We start from the raw sequence: 22,123 nt of genomic DNA, 5'->3' as shown, positions 1-22,123 counted from the left end.
TGAGTATGCCCTACCACTTTTCTTGCTTGCTGTGAAAACACCTGTGAGTTGTGAAAACATGGAAAGTGTCTGTAAGCACAGCCATCACCGTTCCGTTTCCGCGGCCGTTATGACGCGGCCGTTTCCGCGGCCGTTATGGCAGTCGACCGGACTGCGGGTACGCCGATCCTGAAAAGATCCTGCGTTCCAGCGGCAGTCGCCCGGACTGCGGGAGCGCTACCCCAAGCACTGCTCGTGTTCCCGCCGACCAGCTTCTCGGGCAGACCAACGGTAACGTCGTCATGGCGCGGTGACTGCGCTCGGATGCCGGGGCCACGTCGCGTCAACGACAACAGCCGCCAGTGGTAGCCGCCTTCGACGGGAGCTTCTACTTGCCGCCGCTCCCGCCGCCGCCAAAAACTGTGAGGCCCTTCAGCAATTTCGCGCGGCTTGGACTCGGACCCTTCTGGCAGCGACGGCGTATTCGCGCGCTACGCCAGACTTCACGGCATCTTTATTCATTTTTTTTTCTCCTTCCTTTTCTGCCTTTTATTTTTTTTAATAAATATTTCCGTTGTTTGAATTTGGTCACCTGCCTCGTCACTTGTGAGCCGCTCCCCCTACGGCCCTGAACCTGCCATAACATCAGACCTAAGGAAGCCCGCGCACCAGTGGCTGGGGGCACGCCTGTACTTTTTAACCGGTGGGTGTCCGGCGGTAGGGTTTGAACCAGCCACCTCCCGCAGCCGCTGCCGTTGCAGGTGACCCCCTTTTGTTAATCGTGATCTCACCATGTGTTTGGACAGTTTGCCATGGGCATTTTCTGCTCTCGTAGCTGCACCTGTCACTGCCATGTCCGCAGCTCGTTACCCCAAACACCTGAGTGTGATAAAGATGTGACACGTGATAAAGATGAACAGAAAAAACATTCGCGAGAGAAAGGATGGCTATTTTCAATTGGTGAACTATGGTGGATTGATCAAACGGGTCATCAAGGGCTAAGACAGAGAGGCTGTTGGTGTAGATGCGAACCGGAGAAGAAGGTGCATTATGAAGTAAAAACAGAAATAGTTTGCCCAGGGCTATTGCTTCTACGTCGAACAAAGAGTTTGGGGTAACGATCCGGTAACGCCGCACTGCTGTAATAGAATCAGGCCCAGGCATGATAACAAAGCCAGCACCAGCTGAAGTAGAGGTATGCGATCCATTTGTGTGGGCGTGTAGGCCAGGGATTCCTTATCTTTGGTTAGCGTCGGCAGCATTAAGCCTCCCGCTCCTAATTCGAATCAATCTGGCTGGATGAGTGAGAGAGTCAATGAGAAGGTCTACGTTGGAAGGTTCTGTAGTAGTAGTAGTGTAGTGTAGTGTAGTAGTAGTAGTCGTGGTAAATGCCTTCAAACTCATAGACCTAAAGGCGGTTCTTCAGTGCATAAGGCATGCCAAACTGGACTTCATTAGGAAGTACTTGGCCAAGGAAAAGACATGGCCATTAGTGAATATCGGGGAGAACACCAGTCGGTGCCTGAAGATGGCTCGTTTTCTCAAGGCAGAGCCCCAAAGTGTTCCCCACCAGAATAAGTGCAAGCGTTTTGACATGGCAGAAATGGATCACGTCACAGTCCTCCTGAACATGAAGTTTGATTGGCTTAAAAACTTCATACCGTACATCAAGGATAGCCCGATTTGCTCGGCCGGTCCTCTGTGGTGAAACAGTACCTTGCTGATGACCGCTCCCGCCCTGCTGACTGGAAGGACACACGACTTCTTCTGTTCCACCTCCTCAAACCCGAAAGCAAAACTGACCCCCTGCCCTACATGGCTGTATATAATGCAGGAGACTGGGAGCAGATAGCTAACTACCTCGTAATTCGGGTGGTGCCGAAGGAAAAGGAGCACAAGATTGTGACGAGGGGGTTTGGGTGCAAAACTGCGGAGGACCGAGTGAGAGGCATTGGCCAGGAGGAGTACGCAGGGCGATTTCTCAATGCTTATTCCGACGAGCATGTGATGATGCTTGGGGAGATCCAGTTGGCCAAAAAGCTACTAGGATTCCGGAACCCGATGTCAGTCGATTCTAGTAGCTAGAACAACCAGTTTCGCGCAACAACAGTTGCACCCGTGGCTGGTGCAGTTCTTGATCCGGTATTTAACGTCCACATATTCGAGAAAACGCACACGGCTTACCAGAGATCACTCATTTATGTTCCAGATGCTGATCGGGTTTTCTGGTGGGACGGACAAGAGTGGGGCATCGAAGGACTTAAAAAAGATACCTGGGTGTATGTTTACCTCCAGCAGATGAAGGTTCGTATGGAAGACCAACCATACCCTTCCTACCTGCTGTGCAAGTGGGATGACCCCCGCATTGCAATGATGGTGCCACCACAGGTTCCTTAAGTCACGTCGCTTGGCCCCATTAAGAACGAGGCCCTGTCTCGGAGAAGGGCAAAAAGTACGGGCATGTCATTAAAGTAGAGGACCCGTACGTTTCCGAGACATACTTTGCATACTCCAAAGAAGCGTACGTTAAGAACGTCGAACAGCCACAGTCTTTCTGGAAGGTTAAAAAATGCTACGGCGCCAACAACGCATTCATGACTACCATCGATGACTACATTGGTAGCTGATCCTGGACAATAACATGTACACGGAAAACCACGACAAAGGGAGAACAGACTGACACTTTGAGCCCACCGTACCCCACTCCCACCACCGGCCAAACACGTCCACACCCGTAGGGTGGCCCCACCCCATCATGACAATGTTGCAATCCTGCTCTCCCACTTTCTGCAGTGCACAAGAACCTTCCAAGCACCCAGCAGCATTGCGCCGTTGCAGCTGGAAAAGGACATTATACACCACAGTGAAGATGAATCCTTTAGGTACAAATGCATGGACCTCAAGAGGACCATGACAAAGCAACGGCACTTGCAGCACTCAAGGTGAACTTGTCGCACAATGGGCTGCGCCTTGCAGATGTTGTAGTTGCCTGTGATGCCATGGGGGAACACCGGGAGCAGTGGAGTAGTGCAGATATGTCTTGCGTGAGCCCTGCCACTATCCGAATTAATCGGCCTCGTTGTTGGTACATCATTTAAATTCCCTCGGCAATTTATTGCCAAACCTCCTCCTGCATGCCGGGATACAAGTATTTTGAGGACCCAGGATGAAGAAGATTCTTCTTTTAGATGAGAAGAAGGTTATTCCTGGCAGAGGTGGCTCGGCTAGCCCCCAACCTACGAGTGCACCGGCCCTGTCCGCGCCTTGAATTCCACGGTGCTGCAGCAGCCAGTCTACCAACCCCAGGGGAACCAAGGGACTTCACCAGCCACGAATGGCAGACCACCGTTGTTTTCTCAACATGTGCCAGCGTATGCTAAGCAGTAGAGCAACAACAATGGCAGCTGGGACCAGGCACTTCGTTTCTGCACGAAACAACGAATGAAGAAAGCCCAGGCGATCCTCGAGCAGAAAAGAACACCTGACAAACGAAGGAACAAGAAATAGAGTTCTCAAAATGAGGTGTGCACACTGCTAGCGTCGAAGCTTAGGCAGGCTACAGCACTGGATGAGTTCAAAACAGCACCATGGGTCGCCCCAGTCTATGTTGGACGTATGTGGTACCATTTCGAAGCTCATGAAAAACACACACACAAAGGCAAGAAAGTCAGTTTGAGAATAACCAGAGATTACTGAAGTCTAACTACCATATCTTCGTACTTATAACCCACGCCAAAAATGCGAAAATTTCAGGGTTAAAGTAGAGGTGCGGATTATATGCAAGGTATTTCCTTCGGTGCAGCTTCACGGCAATGTGCATTGTGCAGCGAGGCCCCTACAGCAGTAACAGAAACTAGGCCACTCTTATCCCACGGACCGCGTTCATTCTGCACACATACGGCTAACAATATAACGACCTGACCAAAAATATTGGACAAGTCAACTAGAGTTTTCCGCAAAAAGAAAGGTTCCTTCAAGAGTAAAGAGTGTGAGTGCCAATGCTCAAAAACACCACGAAAACACGGCTCCATGCAACGGCACGTGGGGGTGCTGCATATGACCTAATATTGGGCTTCTTCGATTTGCCAGTCTCGGATAGTTCAAGGTGAGTCCGAACACTTCCTGTTTGGACAGGAAGTGACGTCACAGTGACGTATGCATACAGTTTTGGCGGCGAAGTTCTGCGCTCTCCGCCAGGAGCCGCCCGGCAAAAAACGAGAGGCGGGAAAACATGGCTGCTCTCGAAGATGTCGGCGGAAGATGTTCGCGCTCTTGGCGCTGTGCTTAAATTACCGGAATCTGAGAGTTCAGATTCCGATGGAAGTGACTGCGACAGCGACGACGAATATTCCGCCGACCTCTACGTTGCGCTGCTGATATTAACGAACCTGGTGAGGGTGCCTGGATGCGCGCGCACCCGCCTCCCCATTCAGAGTGGTGCCATTCTTTGACGGAGCCGATGTCACCAGAACTGGTTTGCTCTCGACGCCACCGCCATGCCCATGCTCGATGACGCCATGTTCATGCCCAGCTAGCACGCCGGCCGGTGCTGGTAGTGGGAAGTTGCTGCCTGCGAGCGTAGTTCGCCAGTAGTCGTCGGCACAAAATGCCCTGCTGCTGCATGCCGCAGTGCAGTAACCACTCCAGGAATGGTTTGCGAATGCTTCAGTTCCCAAGAGATCCGAAAAGAAGAATTGTATGGACTGCCAGTATGGACTGCCATCAAGCGGGGCAAGTGGCAGACTACGAACACCTCGTGTTTATGCAGTGTGAGTACAGCGGCGCATCCTCGGAATTGTTTTTTTTCGCGTGAATTTTATTAAGCGGGAAAGATGATCACAGTAGATTGCGGATAATATAGTAATGATTGGGCCGGCAATTAGATTACAAATTATGCAAATTAGTAGGAGTAACGTCAAACTGTTAAAAAAAAAAAACTCAACCGTCTCCTTCACGCTATCAAAAGCTATGTGCACGTCTGTATTATTTGTAATACGGTGTTTTACGCATTTGTAAGTGTATTTCAACTTTTCGGTGCTGCGAAAAAATCGGTACGAGTTGTGTATTTCGACCTTCCAGATGGGGCAGCTAAACTAGGAGAAAGCTGTGCTGAAGGGAGTGCCCACAGTTTACCAGATAATGTTTTGGCACCCGATAGTACAACGAATGTTCATTCACGGCTCTTGGGTGTCACTCGCATCTGCGGAACAGCTTGCAAATCATAAAAGTCCGGTTTTAAACACAGCAACGTTGGTGTGCGAACACGGGTGATATCTCGCGAAGGAAATAAATTTGCGACCTTTCATGAACGCGCAGGCTCATTTTGAAGGGGACAGGTTCGAGCAAAACCGGGCGGATGGTTGGAAAAAGATAAAGCCAAATGCCGTGCCTACAGTGTTTTCCTTCAGACGTCAGTTATTACTTCCTTTTTTCCGCGTGCTTTTACAGAGAATTTAGCATAATTTGCAACTGCAATCTTATGACTTCATTGTGTGGCCGTGTACGCATGCAGCGCTTTTTCGTGTTGATAGCAGCGCTTATAATTCCAATTGTGCACTAAAAAAGCAGGTCGAACTTTGTTTTGTTTCCAGATGTTAGAGTTGCGGTGGCGGAACTTTGCCATTTGTTTTTGCTTTTAAATATAACGAACGTAAGCCCATAGGAGTTGATTTTTTTTCTTGGACGCTGTCGGATGTGACGTTGGATCACAGCTCTCTGGAAGAAGGGGGAGGGGCGGCATTCTTATGCTGTTTTTGCGGACGTAAACTAGTAAAAAAGGCGCCGGGAACGAAGTTTGTGACCTTGCCCAAAAATGACGTTTTGTCTCTTTGCAAAGTACTACAGGCGTTTTAAATGTGCAGCAAAGGTAGCGTGCGGATGTTCAGACATGGAAATGTAAAGACATTAGAAAGCCAGTCGCGGCATGCCTAATGCTGTTTATGGGATGCAGTTTGATGCTCTCCTTTGCTTTTGCAGCTTTTCCTCATCGCAGAAAGGCACCAAAGTAAAGAACTGGGACCGCTCTCGTCTCAGCTCTACATGGAGATCAGCACGACGTAATCACTGATGGTCATGCAGTTGCGATCGACGCAATGCCGTCGCCGGGCAGCCTTGGGCTGCCTGAAGGACAGAATTGCAGCTCACATGAAGCCTGCTCAACTGCACCGGTAGCGCACGAAACAGGTCTGCAAGGCTCAGCCAGTGGAATGAAGGCTGGGGTGTCTGACCCGCAGTCTGCTAATAAGCTGCTGGCAGACCTGACACGGAAATGCAGCAAACTTCAAGACTTGCATACCCAGGGAAACTCAATGATCCAAGGCCTCCGAAAAAAGGTTAAGAAGCTCGAAGGTAACATAGAAACCTTTGGAAAGAACATGAAATTTCTGAACGAGGACCAAATACATCCACTGTCGCGCGACAGCAACATAAGGTCTCCACAAACTGTAAAGCAAGCGCCTCAAAATTAAATTTTCATGCCGGACGTCCGGCTATGAAACCTTAAGGAAACTCCAGTACCCGCTGCCGGCTAACAGGATTCTTGCGCATCGAGTACAGGGTCTCAAGTTTCTGCCTGGGATACTCACAGACGTTAGAGCACTGCACGGGCCCGGGCCGGCCCGAAAGCCCGGGCCCGACCCGGCCCGCGGGCCGGGCCGGGCCGCCCGAAGTAGATTATCGGCGGGCCCGGGCCGGGCCCGGGCTGAGTGCCGCGGGCCCGGGCTGGGCTCGGGCTCAGTGCCGCGGGCCCGGACCGGGCTCGGGCTCGACGCCATGGGCCCGAGCCAGGCTCAGGCTTGAATTCATAGGCCCGGCCGTTATTAGTTTCGACTTGAAGTGTAGAAAAGAGCATAAAATTGAAGATTCTGAGTTTACTCTTACGGGCTTCTTCATGTTAGGTGCACACATTGTTTTAAAAACGTGTTTTGCTAGGGCTGATAGTCACTATACTGTAACTTTAATGACATTTCATGTACTGCATCAAGATTTTATATTTTGGTGTATAATAAATCAAAGATACGGTTACAAGGAATGCCCTAGCGGCGAAGGAATTAATTAAGCCACCCTGGAGCTGTGCACCTATGTCTATGTACGTGTGTTTTAGATGTCGAACCAATCTAAATGCGTCTGCCGTGGCTGGAAATCAAACTCGCGTGCTAGAGAAGCACCACCGCTTAACAACCACTCCAGGGAAAATATTTCAACGCACGCACATACTCGTGGATTCAAATGGAAAGCAAGAAATTTCATTACCGTAAAATTCCGAGCAAGCGCCCCCACCCGTGCAAGCGCCCCCCCACCACTTCAGGGCTAATTTCAAATTTCTGCGCCGTTCCGGGAAAGCGCCCCCCCCCCCCCCCCCCCTCCGCGCAGTTATCACGAACCGCGTGCAGGCAACACTGGCTTGCCGGAGCCAGTCTAAGAATCCAATCCAATCCAATCCTGCTTCAACTGAACGCTACGCGCCATTTGTTACTTTGTTTTGGCGGTGGTAGGTCATGCATTCCTACACAGTTGCAAAGAAAATCGAGGTGATCCGGTGGCACCGAGAGCACGGGAAAAACGTGCACCAGACCTCTCGACAGTTCAAGCTTGACCGAAAGCGCATACGGAAATGGGTGAAGAATTTCGACAATCTCCTTCAGCAAAACTTCGGAAAAGCAAAACTTCGACGGAAGCTAAGCAACAGCGTCCCAGTGTTCAGCGAGTACGTGGAAAATGCGCTGTTCGAGTTCTGAGAGGGCGAAAGAAGCGCGGGACGCGCCGTTAGCAACCGGCTGCTGTCTGAAGAGGCTGTGAAAATAGCAAGCAGCATGCAGTTGAGTAACTTTGTAGCTTCCAGCCACTACATAAGCAGGTGGAAGCAGCGGTTTGGCGTTGCAGTGCGCCGCGCCATGAACGAGGGCCAGAGGACGCCCGAGGAATCTGCGGAAGCAGTAAGCGCCTTCCGGACTGCCGCGACTCCCTGCGATGGCGAAACGACGCCAAAAGGCAACTTTAAGAAGCCGTCGTGGCAGCAGGTCCTTGATTTTGTTGCCGAGGCGTGGGCTGCTGTACCGGAGGAAACAGTGGCGCGCTGCTTCAAGGGGAAACGCACTCGAGCTCCGAGGACGGCGACCTGCACGCCGGGCTGGCAGATGTCGGAGCCGTGATGCCAGAAGACTGGGGCGGACTGGAAGACGAGTGCGCCGAACTTTTTTTTTTTTTTGCTACAGACTCTGAGGAGTCTTTCGATGGTTTCGAAAGTGACGAACAGCAGTAAGATCAAGCCGTGGCACCCGAAGACGGGCAGCAGAGTGCTGCGAACAATTTTTCTTTTTTTGCTGCTAAGTTTTGCAATGGTTTCCAAAGTAACTAACAGTAACATCTTTTGCGTAATAAAGTTAATCTTCCTAATGAAAGTTTAAAACCACGCGCACTGCGTTTTTTTTTTCGTAAAAGAATTGTCGCCGCCATCTTGAATTTCCGTGCCGTTCCGGGATAGCGCCCCCCCTCCACTTTGCCGGTAATTCCGACTTGCTGAGGGGGGGGCGCTTGCTCGGAATTTTACGGTAATACCAACTTTTGACCGAAACAACCACATGAAGTTGCCAAGAGTTTGGCCTTCAAAGGTGATGTTGTCTCTCGTGTAAGAATACGACCTCTTATTACGCCCATGTGGCGTGAACTGCAGACAGTGTGAGCTAAACTACATGTACTTTTAAACCCTTATTTTTTGCGTTACAATTCAGGGCGTGCTTGTACAGACAAGATGATCCGTCTGATTTCCCACTACGAAGACACTCGACCAAATATAATAAACAAATTTTCTTCAACGTCGAAGACCAGGCCTGGTCACACACATGCGGGCCCTCCCTAGGCTCAAAAAAAGAAAAGAAAGACCGTGCCCGGGCTGGGCGCGGGCTTGAGACGACGGGCCCGGGCCGGGCCTGGGATTGAGACGACGGGCCCAGGCCGGGCCTGGGCTTGAGATGACGGGCCCGGGCCGGGTCCGGGCTAGGCACACTTATGAATGCCCGGGCCCGGGCCGGGCCCGGGCTCGGTGTTACGGGCCCGGGTCGGGCTCGGGCTCCACAAAGTGGGCTCGGGCCGGGCTCGGGCCTTAAAATTAGGCCCGTGCAGTGCTCTAACAGACGTGGTAGACCTGCTGAAAAAGAAAGCAGAAGGCATGCAAGACATTGAAAGCGACTGTGTTATTTTACTAAATGAGATGAAGATCTCCCAGGGCTATGAGCTCGATCTCAACGCTCGAACTTCTTATGCAACGCGAATTTTTAGGGCTGCATAATAACCTGTTTACAAGCAATACAGGTTCATCGTGCAACTCTGGCCGAAGAACAGCAATGCTAGAAGCGAAGAAATTTTCTCACTCCTCTATACTAACGCTTGCGTTGAACGCGATATTTCTGGCTGGGAAAGAAAATCACCGAGCGCCGTACAACTGCATTTCTGTAGTTACATATGTTAAAAAAAAAAAAAACACACGCCACGCTGACCAGCATTTGTAACGCGTTTTAAACTGTTAATTTCAGGTGACAGCGTTGCATAATAGTGTGAGACAGCTAACCTTCAGGTATTGTTAAATTAAACGCCACCAAAAATATTGCCTACTTCACTGTAATGCCGCCGTAGTGCCCTTTGTGCAGTGTTATCGTCCGCACAAAGGCGCATCGCTTCCAACATACCGCTCGACACGCGAGCGCCACACGGAGTGGGCACGAGCACGGCGGCCGTCGTAGCAGACGACGCGGTTGTCTCCACCCTGAACGGGGAGGTGGGTGCGCGCATCCAGGCACCCTAAAGCTGCTGAGGGAGGAGCGCCACCGAGTGAGCCTGTACGTTAAGCGGGTCGTCTCCACGTACTTGGAGTTTGAATTTCGCAAAATGTTCAGGCTCTCACGGTCCACGGTCGCTCAGCTTGGTGCTGAATTTGAGAGTTCTGAATTCTACCCTGCTGGGCACCGTGGACGAAGAAAAATGAGCTCCGAGAAGACACTGCTCATCGCCCTCACGTACATCAGTACGCAGAGTGCGATGTACCGGATTGCGGACAAGTTCGACGTCGCCGAATCCAGCGTGCACCTTGCCATCAACCGGGTGTTGGCATTCCTCTATTCCATCAGCGCCCGAGAGATCCGGTGGCCGGACGCCGACGAGCACGGAAGGATGAAGCGGGCGTTTTTGTCACTCGGTCATCGTGGTGCCCTGCCGGGCGTCACTGGGGCCGTCGATGGATGCCACATCCGCATTTCCACACCATCTGAGTCGGAGGAAAGCTATTATAACAGAAAGAAGTTCCACTCGATCATCCTGCAGGGGATCTGTGATGTGGATATGCTGTTCACCGATGTGTTCGCCAGGTTTCCAGGGAGTGCCCACGACGCCCGTGTGTTGCAGGAAAGCTTCTTCTTCAAGAACGCGACGTCCAAATGCGAAGGTAAGGACTGGTGACCTAATAACTGCAAACTGTCTGCCGCAAATACAGAGCCATACATAGGTCACTTGTGAAGTGCTGATTAATAATTCCATGTAAACCATCTCCCTGTTTCGGGCCGATGCCATATCGGCGATAATGTGCACGTTTCGTTGGGCCAGATGTTCTAGCTGCCACGCATGCTGAGCTTAATACCTTTTGAGGTGGAAAAGCTCAAGGAAAGGTCATGATAGAGAAATGGTAATGAGGTAGGTAGATATTTACCCATTAAAGTATGTACTACAGTACGCAGCACTTCTATAAATTCGATTGAAATTTGCAATGTAATAATTTGCCAACAATGCAGTTCTGTGGTGATAGCGACTATACCGCGTATCATGAGCCTGTGTTATCTGCTGCTTTCGCCCCGACGCGCCACGTGCAGTTTGTACGTGACGTCACTGGTCACGTGTGTTTGTTAGATATTGTCACTGGACGTGGCGGACAATCCCCGTGGCGCCATGGCCCACCACCAAGGATGGTGACGACGAAGAAGAGTTGTGTGCGCCGCGCTGCCAGGCCGGGCTCCGTTTTTGGCATTATGTAAATAGTTCTTAAACCATTATGTAAATACATCGCTTCATCGCTACATAGTACGTGTCATCTGCCGCCACGTAACAATATGTACGCAGGTGGCATGGAATAAAGGCTGTCATTATCTCGCCCGCATCGTCGGCAGCTCTCTCCCTTTCCCGGTTATTGCGGCAGCCCAGCTGCACTCGGCAATACCTCTAGGCCGCAACACGACATGGTGTCAGAAGATGGCGTCTTCTGATATTCAAGGGGCGTTGCACCAATCTTCAAGCGCCGCCATGTCAGAAGACAACAGAGTCAAGCCATTCCACGACATGTTCACTGTTCCAGCTCCGCCAATGTTTGACTTCGACCGGACATCCGAATGGCCTTCTTGGATCCAGCTCTTCGATCACTACCGCTTTGCCTAGGGCTTAAACGAGCGAAGTGAAGAAGCACAAGTCCGGACTCTGCTTTATACAATGGGAAGGCAAGCCAGACAAATCTTCTCAACTTTCGCTTTATCTGAAGAGCAACAGAAGCAGTACGAAGTCGTCAAAAAGAAGTTCGACAACCACTTCGTGTCCGCACGGAACCTAGTTTATGAGAGCGCATGTTTTCACCGACGCATTCAACAACCTGGCGAATCAGTCGCCCAATTCATCACTGCATTGCACACGCCGGCGGACCGGTGCGACTACCAGGAAAAGGAACGCATGATCCGCGACACGTTTGTCGTCGGCCTCAGTGATGCGAATCTCTCCGAGTCTCTACAAATGGATGCAAATTTGACACTCGCTCGTGCTTTAGCAAAAGCTCACTTGAAGGAGACCGTCCAACAACAGCAGCAGCAGCTGCGAGAAACCAGCGATGAACCTTCGGCAGCGGCAGCCAGCAACCTGGACGCGGTCAGCAACCAAGGGCAGCCCCGGAAGAACACTTCAGGACAGCGTCCCGGCAGCTCGTCAAGGAACAGTGCACCTGGCATACAAGGTCAGCACACCAGAGAACAGCCCTACCGACCACGCACCCATGGTCCATGCCCCAATTGCGGTCAAGGAGCGCACCCCAGGACCTCCTGCCCGGCAAAAGCTGCGAAATGCAACTGCTGTGGTTGTTCCCGACATTTTGCAGTGGTATGTCAGAAAAGGGCTGCAGGCGACCGAAAGGAGGTACAACTTTCTTCTCTCCATATGGAAAAGGGGGCGTATTTTGTTGGCGCGGTGCACGGGGAGCACTCTAATTCTTGGTATGCTTAGGTCGTCATAAACGGCACTCTGGTGTGCGCTAAACTAGACTCGGGTGCAGAAGTTTCCGTGGTACCCTCAACGTTTTCTGGATTGCCTACCAGGTTAGACAAGTGCGACATAACCTTAACAGGACCCGCGAATGAGCCACTCCATGTTCTCGGAAAGTTTGTTGCCAATATCCAGTGGAAACAAAGCACGGTCCGACAAACTGTGTACGTTGTCTCACCCTTACGCTCCATACTTTTGGGTCTCCCAGCGCTCGAAGCTCTCGATCTTATTAAGTTCGCTGACTCGGTCAGTTGCGCGTCAGCCATCGAGGCTTCCTACCCAAGCAACTCAAGCAACTCTGCCGCATTGTACGGAAGGTGAGCTGGCTTTTTCCAGGTGATGACGGGAAACCTCATCGAGGTTCTCAAGCAACTCTGTGCCGCATTGTACGGAAGGTGACAGAGCTGCCAGCAAGCCACCTCTTCTAATGGCTGGTGCACTTTGCAGAAGCTGTGGCGCTGACAAAAGTCATGAGGGTCTTTCACAGCATTGCCCGCTTTCCGGCAGTCACCGGCTGTATCGACTGCATGCACATCAAAGTAATCCGGCGGTGACAACTTCAAAATCTACAGGAACCAGAAGGGCTATTTCTCAATCAACATGCAGGTACCGTATTTATTTAAATATAAGGCGAGGTTTTCTTTCCAAAATCCGTAGACTCAAAGTCATACATCGCCTGATACTCGAAGCTCAGGAATACTTTTTTGATTTTGGACTCTCAAAACCGCACCCTCGCCTTATAATCGAATATGGTAAGTGGCAAATCGTGTGCTGTAGAAAATGCTATTCGGCCAGCATTAGGAATCCCTATTAACGCACCGCACCTTTCCTGTTAGCATGTAGCTCACTTAGGTTGGGCAAATACTTCCTGTCCTGCTGTTCGGGTGGAGGGACTACATTACGATGACCAAGCCACAAGGAAGGAGGGCAGTGCCACTCGATGACAGCGACGAAGAATGGGCCGCATGTACGGGGTCTAAGGCAGCGGCTATCTTACAGGCCGCACTCTTAAGCACCCGAAAGGAAGCCAACGAGGCTTAGAGCTATGATTGTATTGTTTGCGCTAGACTGCGCTTGCTGGAAAAGGAAACAGAGCAGGATGATGCACAGGAAGCGAAAGAGGAGTGGACGCAGCGCTTTCAAGCTTTGAAGGCGCAGATAGCCGCACAACGGGAGGAGTTTTACAAACGACAGGAGGAACTCCGTATTGGCTGCGACAGAAGGCACAGGAGAAAGCAGTGCTGGTTGCTACAGCTACGGAAGATGGAAACAGGAATGGAGGCAGGCCGCGAGGCACATGGACAGCTCAAAAAACAAGTGAAGGATGTGTCAGCTCTGCCACAGCTACGGATTAATCTAGTACAGGAGGAAGCCATAGGAGCCAGTGCGACAGAGGAACATGTGGTTGACAATACGGAAGGCAGTTCTGATGTCGACCTACGCTTACAGTTGCAACCATGGGACCCAGGGGCACTGGGACATCAAGGATGAGAGTGCCAGCCAAGCTGCAATTGCACTGAATCGGGTGGACAGCCACCATGCACGTTCTGACAGCCAGGTGCACAACCTACAAGCCGTGGTGAAGGTGGCCAGAGACACAGCTGATCTGGTGAAGGGGAAACAAGAACAGACAAGACCAGTGGTTTCTGGGGGCAGAGCATCGCCAGCAAAGACAAAGCCAGAAGCGTACGCCACACAAAGTGAGGCAAGAAGCCATTAGCACGGCTGCACGCTTTGTTGTTGTTGTGGACCAACAACATACCGGTGGAACAACAAGTGGAACAATTGTGGAACAAAAACATACAACACAGTGGAACAACAAGATACAACCTACAGTGGAACAACAACATGCAGTTCCATACAACGCCTCAAGCCACACTGAAGCAGGTATGCGATGCCATGGAGCCCAGACCAGAAGTATGGTGCAACGACAAGTTCCTAGTGGCTTCCCCCCCCCCCGGGCAAACAGAATATTGCAGAATTAGGACAAACACCCGAAGAAAACGCCGAGGCCTTCCTGGCCTTCGTGAGCGTATGGCTCTGGTCTGTCCTAGCTGGTGCATAATCTACGGTGGGAATCAGCTTGAATGTAAATGAACACAAAGGAAGAGGGATCGGCAGAGCGTCATGTTTCTTCCTCTCCCTTTTTGTTCATTTACATTCAAGCTGACCCATCGAAGATTCCCGAGCGAATCTTCAAACCAAGGTTGACGTGCAGGCGGAAGTCACCCAGAAAACCTCCTCATGCTTCAGCAGCTGTGCTCAACGAAACTTGCAGCTACGCTGAAGCTTGCGTGAGTGATACATCCAGAGACAGTGCTGGAAAGACGACGCCTCCCTACTCGTTTGATTTGCCATGAGATTCGACGACTTGACGGCCGCAACCCAGCCTTCCAAAACCTGGAGGCTCGAGTTGACTGACCATGAGACCAGTGGAAGAACGTGTGGCGTTTTCTACATGTGGGAGCTCGTGGCAGAGTAGCTACAAGTTACTCAAACAGCAACCATAGGTGAAAACAGAATATGTGTCGTGAATGGTTCCAACAAGCAGCATAAGCAGCTACTGCGAACAGCAACCAGTCTGAAAGCGATGGTCTGGGTGACCATGGTTACTAGAAAGCAGGAATTCATGGTATGGTAGTGTATTACACCTTGTTGGTTATGTCCAGAAGAAGGTGACGAAAAATATCTATTGTGAGGATAGCCAGAGTATACTGACAGCTTCCCCGAGAAACTGAACTTAGGTCATACAAGCCAGGGTGTCTTCGAGAACCGTCGTTGAAGCTGTACACAGTAGTCAAAAGGATGGAGAAAACTGTTTCCCAAAAACTGAACAAGTTTCCTGTGTTTGATGACCTGTTTTGGGAAAAGATAGACAAGTTGGAAAAGGCTTCTCTGCCTGCATTGGGATGTGATGAGCACTGTCAGGAAGTTAGCACCATGGCCATCAAGTTTTATGTTATCACGTGAATTAACTTCCATTCAAGGAAGGAAAACGGTGAAATGTTGGTCACTCAGCCAGTACAGCAAGCAAGGAAAAAGGCAAAGCTGCTTTAAGCCATCTTGTTAGACTAGTGCTCTCCAAGAATGGCATGCTCAATAAAGAATATTCCTGCCATGAATCTGTTTTTTTTTTATTCAACTGATAAGAAGCATAGCTGCTGGACACTTGTAAGCTATAACATGATTCTTGAGTGCCAGCGCTGAAATACCATGTTTTCAGCTCCAAACACATGTAACAATGTTGCACTGACTGGCGTGCAATGCTGGGTGGAAAAGTAAAACCCATACGCAAGTGCCCACCCAGCCCGCCACTTAATGCATTGAAAAGAAAGTAATATAAACGAGTGGGAGATGAAAGCGCGTACGACTTTATACACAACATAATCACACACTCAGGTTTGCACATATTGAATGCCCAAACCCGAGCCTTATCTCGTCGCAAAACCTGTTCAACCACGTGAAAAAAATAAAGCGCCGTGATTAATCACCCCGCAAACGCACATTAGAAGCATGCATTCGCAAATATTTGAAGTTATTTACGTTTGGTTGGTAAGTGCCCGTCAAGCAGTCATTTTAATCATGGGCAAATCCCCACTACACAAGCTAAAGCAACGAGAGCAAACGAGATAGTTGCAAGTCAGCGCCGTCTTTAGCATTCTTCTCCGTCGTTCTCCCGTTTGCACTCACGCTTTCACATGACCACTCATTTGTTAGATTTGAAGGTTCGTCTTAAGTTGTCTGACCTGGGAAGGGTGGGGGCTAGCAGATGCACGACACACACACTGGGGTACGTCGCCGCCTTTCTATCCTAACAGACGACGCGCCAGCTGCTGAGCAAGACTCAACTGCATCGCCGTTAGTTCCCCTGACGACTGTTCCAGCCGCGCCGAAGACAGGGCGCGTATGGGAAGCTGCGAAATTAAAGTGGTCTAGAAACGTTGCTCTAAGCGCCATTACTAGTTTTTCTCGTGACTGGGTCAGTTCGACCATGCATTCCTACAAGGTGGCCAAAGAAATCGAGGTCGAACAGTTGTTTTTGTATTACTTCAAAAGCAGTTTTAACCCTTAATTGCGTATCAAGCAAAAAAGCAGCAGTTTTACTATTACCTCAACTGCAAAACAAGCTAAAACTAGTACCGTACCTAGCATATCCAAAGCCGAGCATACAAAGATGGTGGAACTTGACAGTGTCAATGACAACGAGTGTGAATGGAAACGCGTTAGTTGCATACATGTTAGTCTGAGCTTAGTGCTTGCGCGAAGTGCAGGCATTTCAAGTGGAAATGGAGTAGTCCATGTCAATATCAAAGGATATTGAAGATCGCATTTGTGCAAACAACTTCGTCACCACCATGGTGTGGACCGAGGCTTTAGCACGTCCCAAACCAAAACTCCTGTGCCTGCCTCACCTGATATTTCGGACGGCGGACTCTTTATCTGCAAACTGAGAAAATCACCAGTGGCCAGGTGGTATGGCCCAACATCAATGCAAGCCCACCTGCCTCATCTGCAGTGAGAATCCCCTCACGGGATCTCAAGCCTGCATAGGAAAATTCAGGCAAATCCAGCACGCACCCCCGAAATCAACCAAAAACCGTCCCCCGGGCCGGCGGTGATAATAAGTGACCCGGAGTGAGCCGGGGAACAGGCAGGCGGGCACCAGCCAGCCAGAAAAAAAACATCACAGCAGCAGCTCAAGATAGCACGGGACCACAACGGTCCTGCACTCAGCAGCGGTGATTTCCCTGCTCTTGGAAGCAGTGGCTGAGCCACGTCATCTCCAGATACGGCTTCCCAAGCAGAGATAAACACGGTAGGCAGCTAGGCTGGGGTAGCCTCTCGCTTTCTTTGCCCTCCTCCCTCCCGTGAACTCAATGAACTTTGCCAAGAGCTAGTGGCACTTTGAGCAAAAAACGCAAAACTAATAAGATATCTGCACTGGAAATAAGATTACCATCCCTGAAGGAGATTCCTGCAGTCGAGGTGGAGCACATGCGCGAAATCCCTCAGCTGGAGGAATATCTAAACCTTGACTGTCTGAAAACATGGGTCATAGCCCTCAAAGGCGGCATGGAAAGCAGCGGTCACCCTCGCAGTTTCCCACGGTTCGTCTAAATCCATCCTTTTGGATTCGAGAGGAGCGTTTCGGAATTTCGAGCTGGGTTGGATCACCATCACCACTCAGGCAATACTGCGAAGAGCTTGTCGGGACAAGGACCCCACCTTGCGATATCTCGTTTGGACTCCAGGTCATCAGGGCTTACCAGGGAATGAGGCTGCCAACTCGGACGTCCACACACTCATCTACCAGGAACCCGGAAATTTCCTAGGGGACCTAAAGCCAGACAGTTATCCAGTATTATCATTTAAAGACATCTCCGCCCAATACAGGGGCAACTATGGTTTTATGGGTAAGATGCGTGAATTGTCAACCAGTTATTTAACAGATCGAAGTCAGCACGTAACAATTGGGGACTTCATATCTGACCCACCAACAGTGTTAACCGGTATACCCCAGGGCTCAGTCTTGGGCCCGATTCTATTCTCTTTGCACATAAACGATTTTCCATCAGGAAACATTCACAGGCATTAATGTTTGCCGATGACACGGCTCTTATATTCACAGGTGCGACAATCGACGAAATTCAGCCTAAGATAAATCCCGATTTCGGAAGTGTAGTGGCGTGGCTCAGCAAGTTACCTCTCCCTTAATCTTGATAAAACCAAATACATCATTTTCCACTCAAGGAGAAAGCAATTAGGTTCCAACTGGTTACCTATTTCCTTAACTCTTTCGTTACCACGCCTATTCAAATCGATCACCCGTGATCGATGATTTATATTGCCTATTTCGACATGTTGTAGTCGTTTCTCGTACACCTAATGCGGCCAGTGATTAGTCTAGGCGCTGCCCCTTTAGAATCAGTTTAAATTTTCCCGCTCCGGCGACATTAAGATTTTTGGCGGCGTTTTTTGCGAGCTGAGGTGCGCGTGTTTTTGAGGAAGGGGGCGTGGCTGCTTCACTTGAGAAAAAAGGATGCAGGTCGTGGTTAGGCTGCATTACCATAATATTTTTTTTTGTCAAAAGGCTCCTGGCAAGTCAAATACCAAATAATGGGGTCAGCTTTGTAATCGGACAGCGTTGAGAGGTGACAATTACTTGAAAATGGCCCCAGCTATTCACTAATGATTTTTGGTTCGGACAAAGGGCAGCTTTATTCTCCCAAAGCTTATTTCTGATGGTCCCCCGCATGTCTAGCAAGTGTTCCTGACATTTTCAACCAGTTTACAGCAGTTTCGGTTTGGTTTTCGCATTGCGAAATTCATATTTGGCGCTACTACGCAGTCACCCAACTACACGCTCATTTGCCATGGCGCCTCCGTTGCCCGCTACTGCTCCTCAAAACAAGCATGCCGCTCGCGCTTCCACTTTATCTACGCCTTGCTTCTGCGATAAGAGCTTCCGCTGAAAGTCAAACGATAACACCAAGTCGTCGGATATCAGTTCAGACGAGGAGAACGCTTCCAATTGGCCTTGAACACCGCCAGCTGTTCACCGGCCAGTTTCGTTTTTATAAGAGGGTATTTCCGGAGGTCTAGTGTCGCTTCTTAGTAGTACTGTCTATTCTGACAGTCTCCAACAGCCTTGTATTTGTTTCTTTTCGAAATTGTTAGGTGGCGCTGCAATGTAGTAGGCTCGTAGTGCTGAACTCGCTTCACAGCCCGACGGCGGCTTGGTGAAAGCTTGCTGGGCATGATTCTAGCGCATCGTACCTTATTCCTGCAAGCAGGGCTACGATAGCGAGTCAGAACATGATAATAAACCGCAAATGAAAGTTCTGACTTATAAGTAATCATCAGAACGTCAACAAGCATCCACCAAAGAGTTTGGTTCTCAACTCCAAGCGGATTTTTTCACATTGCTTGCTTGCCTTCAATATTGTGCTGGTCATAATCATTGACAAGGTGTTTTTACATCACGTGGAGGCTAATTTGGGTCTTTAATATGTCAAACCACCAGATTTCTTCTAGAGAACTATCCAAAATAGCAAAACTTGAAATAGAGGTTGGGCTTCACCACATGGCAAGGGCACCACGTGGGCCAACATTTTCTTTTATATCTGACAAATTGTACTCCGCAACTCAATTTTTTTTCTAGGACGGGTTTTTGAAATGTCTACCTACAAAATGTATATTCTAAATTTTTTCTACTACAGGTGGTTTATTATACACAACTTACTTTTTTCTTATTTTCTTCGACGTGTGAACAAAAATTTCGAATTCCATCATTTTTTTCGGAATCATTATTTAGGAAAACATTATTAAAGCTGGTGTCATTGGAAAGCGCGTGGAATAATCTGCGTTTTATGTCACTGCAATGTGTGCCTAACCAATATGTATAGCACAAAAAAATGTTTTGTTAGACCCTTCAAAATTGGTCAATTTCCCGCGGTAACGAAAGAGTTAAACAACAAACAAACTCGGCTGCTCGGCTGCCTGGACCTACTGGCTCAACAGGCCCTGGTTCAGCATGCTTGAACAGCGGTCACGACTAACAGGGTCCCCCAATTGCGATTTCGCCTACTTTTGTGAAAGGTGTGCTACCCAATAATCTCTCTAAGCTACCTTTCTATAACATATCAGTTAATAAATGTTCATCATCATCGTACCCGCAGCAGTGGTGGCTGAAAGTTTGTTTCATGCAAGAATGACTTTTTAAAGGAATGAACGGTGGTTCGAACGAACCTTGCGACACCTGCGTGGCTACCACTTTAAACAAGCTTTCCGGGTAACGCCCGTTACATTCAGGTACTTGGTTGAGTCCTGTCGACCTACCCTGGAGGCCCAAACAACTGTGATGAAGGACCCAATCTCCATTGAAAACGCGTGGCCATGGCCTCTACAACCTGTGTTGTTATGCCGAGGACAGGACGATCGTCAACCTGTTCAGTATCGGGCGATCAGCTGTGAATGTGCTATTAAGGGAGTTCTGTAATCAACATTCTTCAAGACGACTGGGTGGGGATGGTTCCTGCAGATGGAATGGCCGCACACATGCGCGAATCCCATGCAGTCACAGGCTTCGCCTAAGCAGGTAGTGGCTGAAATGGGTACCACTTTCCCGTCTCACTTCCGAAAGAGTCAGCAGCTGACTACTACAACTACCAGGGCTGGTAGGTTCTTCAGTTTTTCTGTAGTTCAATTGCTGAAACTTATTTTGATGTGCCTCATAAAAATGGCCTTACTTGCAGCAACACTAAATGACTGCATGTTTCTAAATTCCATTTCATTTAATTAAACCATTCTGTGTAACCCCGAATTGGTCTGTACTGCCAATCTAAAGTAAATAAGTAACTATTTTCGGTTTGGTGAACTGATTGTCAAAGATGTTTACTGATTTAAAGGATCAGAACTTGCAAGTGTTTTCCCTAGCAGGTATAGCGATCATACCTGCCCCGGTCGACCACCGCAACCAGTTCCAGTATGTGAACATTAGCCGGCCAGGTGGATGTCATGATGCTAGTGTTTACGGCGCTTCAAAACGGTGTACAACCATGTAGAGTGAGAACTACAGTTCCCCAGTTGCTCTCATGAGCGGCACTGAGGTGCCAGTCATTATTTTGTGCGACCAAGCATTCCCATTGGGCAGCCATACGCACACACTGCCAGCAACTCAAAAGAGGTCCCATACAGCTACAATTTGTCAAATACTAGGCGTATTGTAGAGAACGCGTTCGGGCGACTCAAGACACGGTTTTGTTTCATTTGAGAAGCGTTTTGAATGCCAAACAGGATATCAAAGCTGCGTGCATTCTGCACATGTGGGAGTCCCCGAAGGACAGTTTGGAGCGACTGCGGGAAAATGAGGCAAGTGCTCTGCACGCAAAGCCCGCTTGTACCACACAGGCGTCCAGTGACAGGGGGCACCAACTCCGGGACACCCTTGCCAATAACAGGCCGAGCGCATCGCTTAAGCCCACATTACATCCAAAGAAATGGAAAAGTGCAATCGTCCAGTGTCAATCCTACATATCCGTTCTGGTCTACCAAAGAGAACTTGCACCAGTGATTCTTGGTGTGCTTGATTTTTCTCTTATAGTTTAATCATTTTCGTATTATTGTGTGGTGCTGGTATTAGTGCCTCCTTTTGTACTTATTTTTAATTAGGCACAGTCAAACCCGACTATACCGAACCTGTTCAAATCGGATTATCCTTTATATCGAACTATTTCTGGACACAGTACAATTACAATGAGAATATAGAGCAAAAACTATTCTTATATCGAACAAAAACACCAGCGACAGCCAATATATTGAACGTAGGCTTGTGCGAATATTCGACGCTTCGAATAATCGAACGAATATCACAGTATTCGAATTCACTTCGACACGAGTGTAAACTTTCGGATATTTTGGAGTATTCAGGGTGAACGAAAATCAAAACTGCGTTAAAGTACTCTCAGGAGTTTTGGTTTTGTTACGCAAGCCGCAGTGCCATTGACATCAGGCCTACATCTTGACTACATGTGGAGCCAAGACAAGCTAAGCCACATTCAGGGCGTTCTAGCCATCTTAAGAGCTCCCCTTTCACCGTTTCGAGCAATGAACCGTAACTTAACAACTTTGTGGCACGCATGCAGTGACCAGACGTTGATCGCACTCCGCGCTTGACTTCAGTGTGCCTCAATTGTTCCAAGTGACACGGCCAATGCGCCCATGGGTGCCAACCCAATATGGAACTTTTTTGTGAAGGTCCCGCCAGGCCAGGAAGCTCGGTGTCTCGAATGCAACGCTGTTTTGAAGATGCCAACGGAGACTACGACAACTTTGGCGACGTGTTTGAAGAGGCATTCGGATG

The 22,123-nt window shown here is 49.4% G+C and overlaps 1 pseudogene; it reads left to right on the top strand.

Annotated features, from left to right (window-relative positions):
* The first annotated feature begins 11,387 nt into the window (after window positions 1–11,387).
* On the top strand, window positions 11,388–12,815 carry LOC144166226 (uncharacterized; annotated as a pseudogene).
* Window positions 12,816–22,123: the final 9,308 nt, after the last annotated feature.

This window comes from Haemaphysalis longicornis, unplaced genomic scaffold, assembly GCF_048455015.1.
Source record: "Haemaphysalis longicornis isolate Haplotype H1 unplaced genomic scaffold, Haemaphysalis longicornis Haplotype H1 scaffold_16, whole genome shotgun sequence".
NCBI lineage: Eukaryota > Metazoa > Arthropoda > Arachnida > Ixodida > Ixodidae > Haemaphysalis > Haemaphysalis longicornis.
This window is presented reverse-complemented; position numbering and strand designations above follow the sequence as displayed.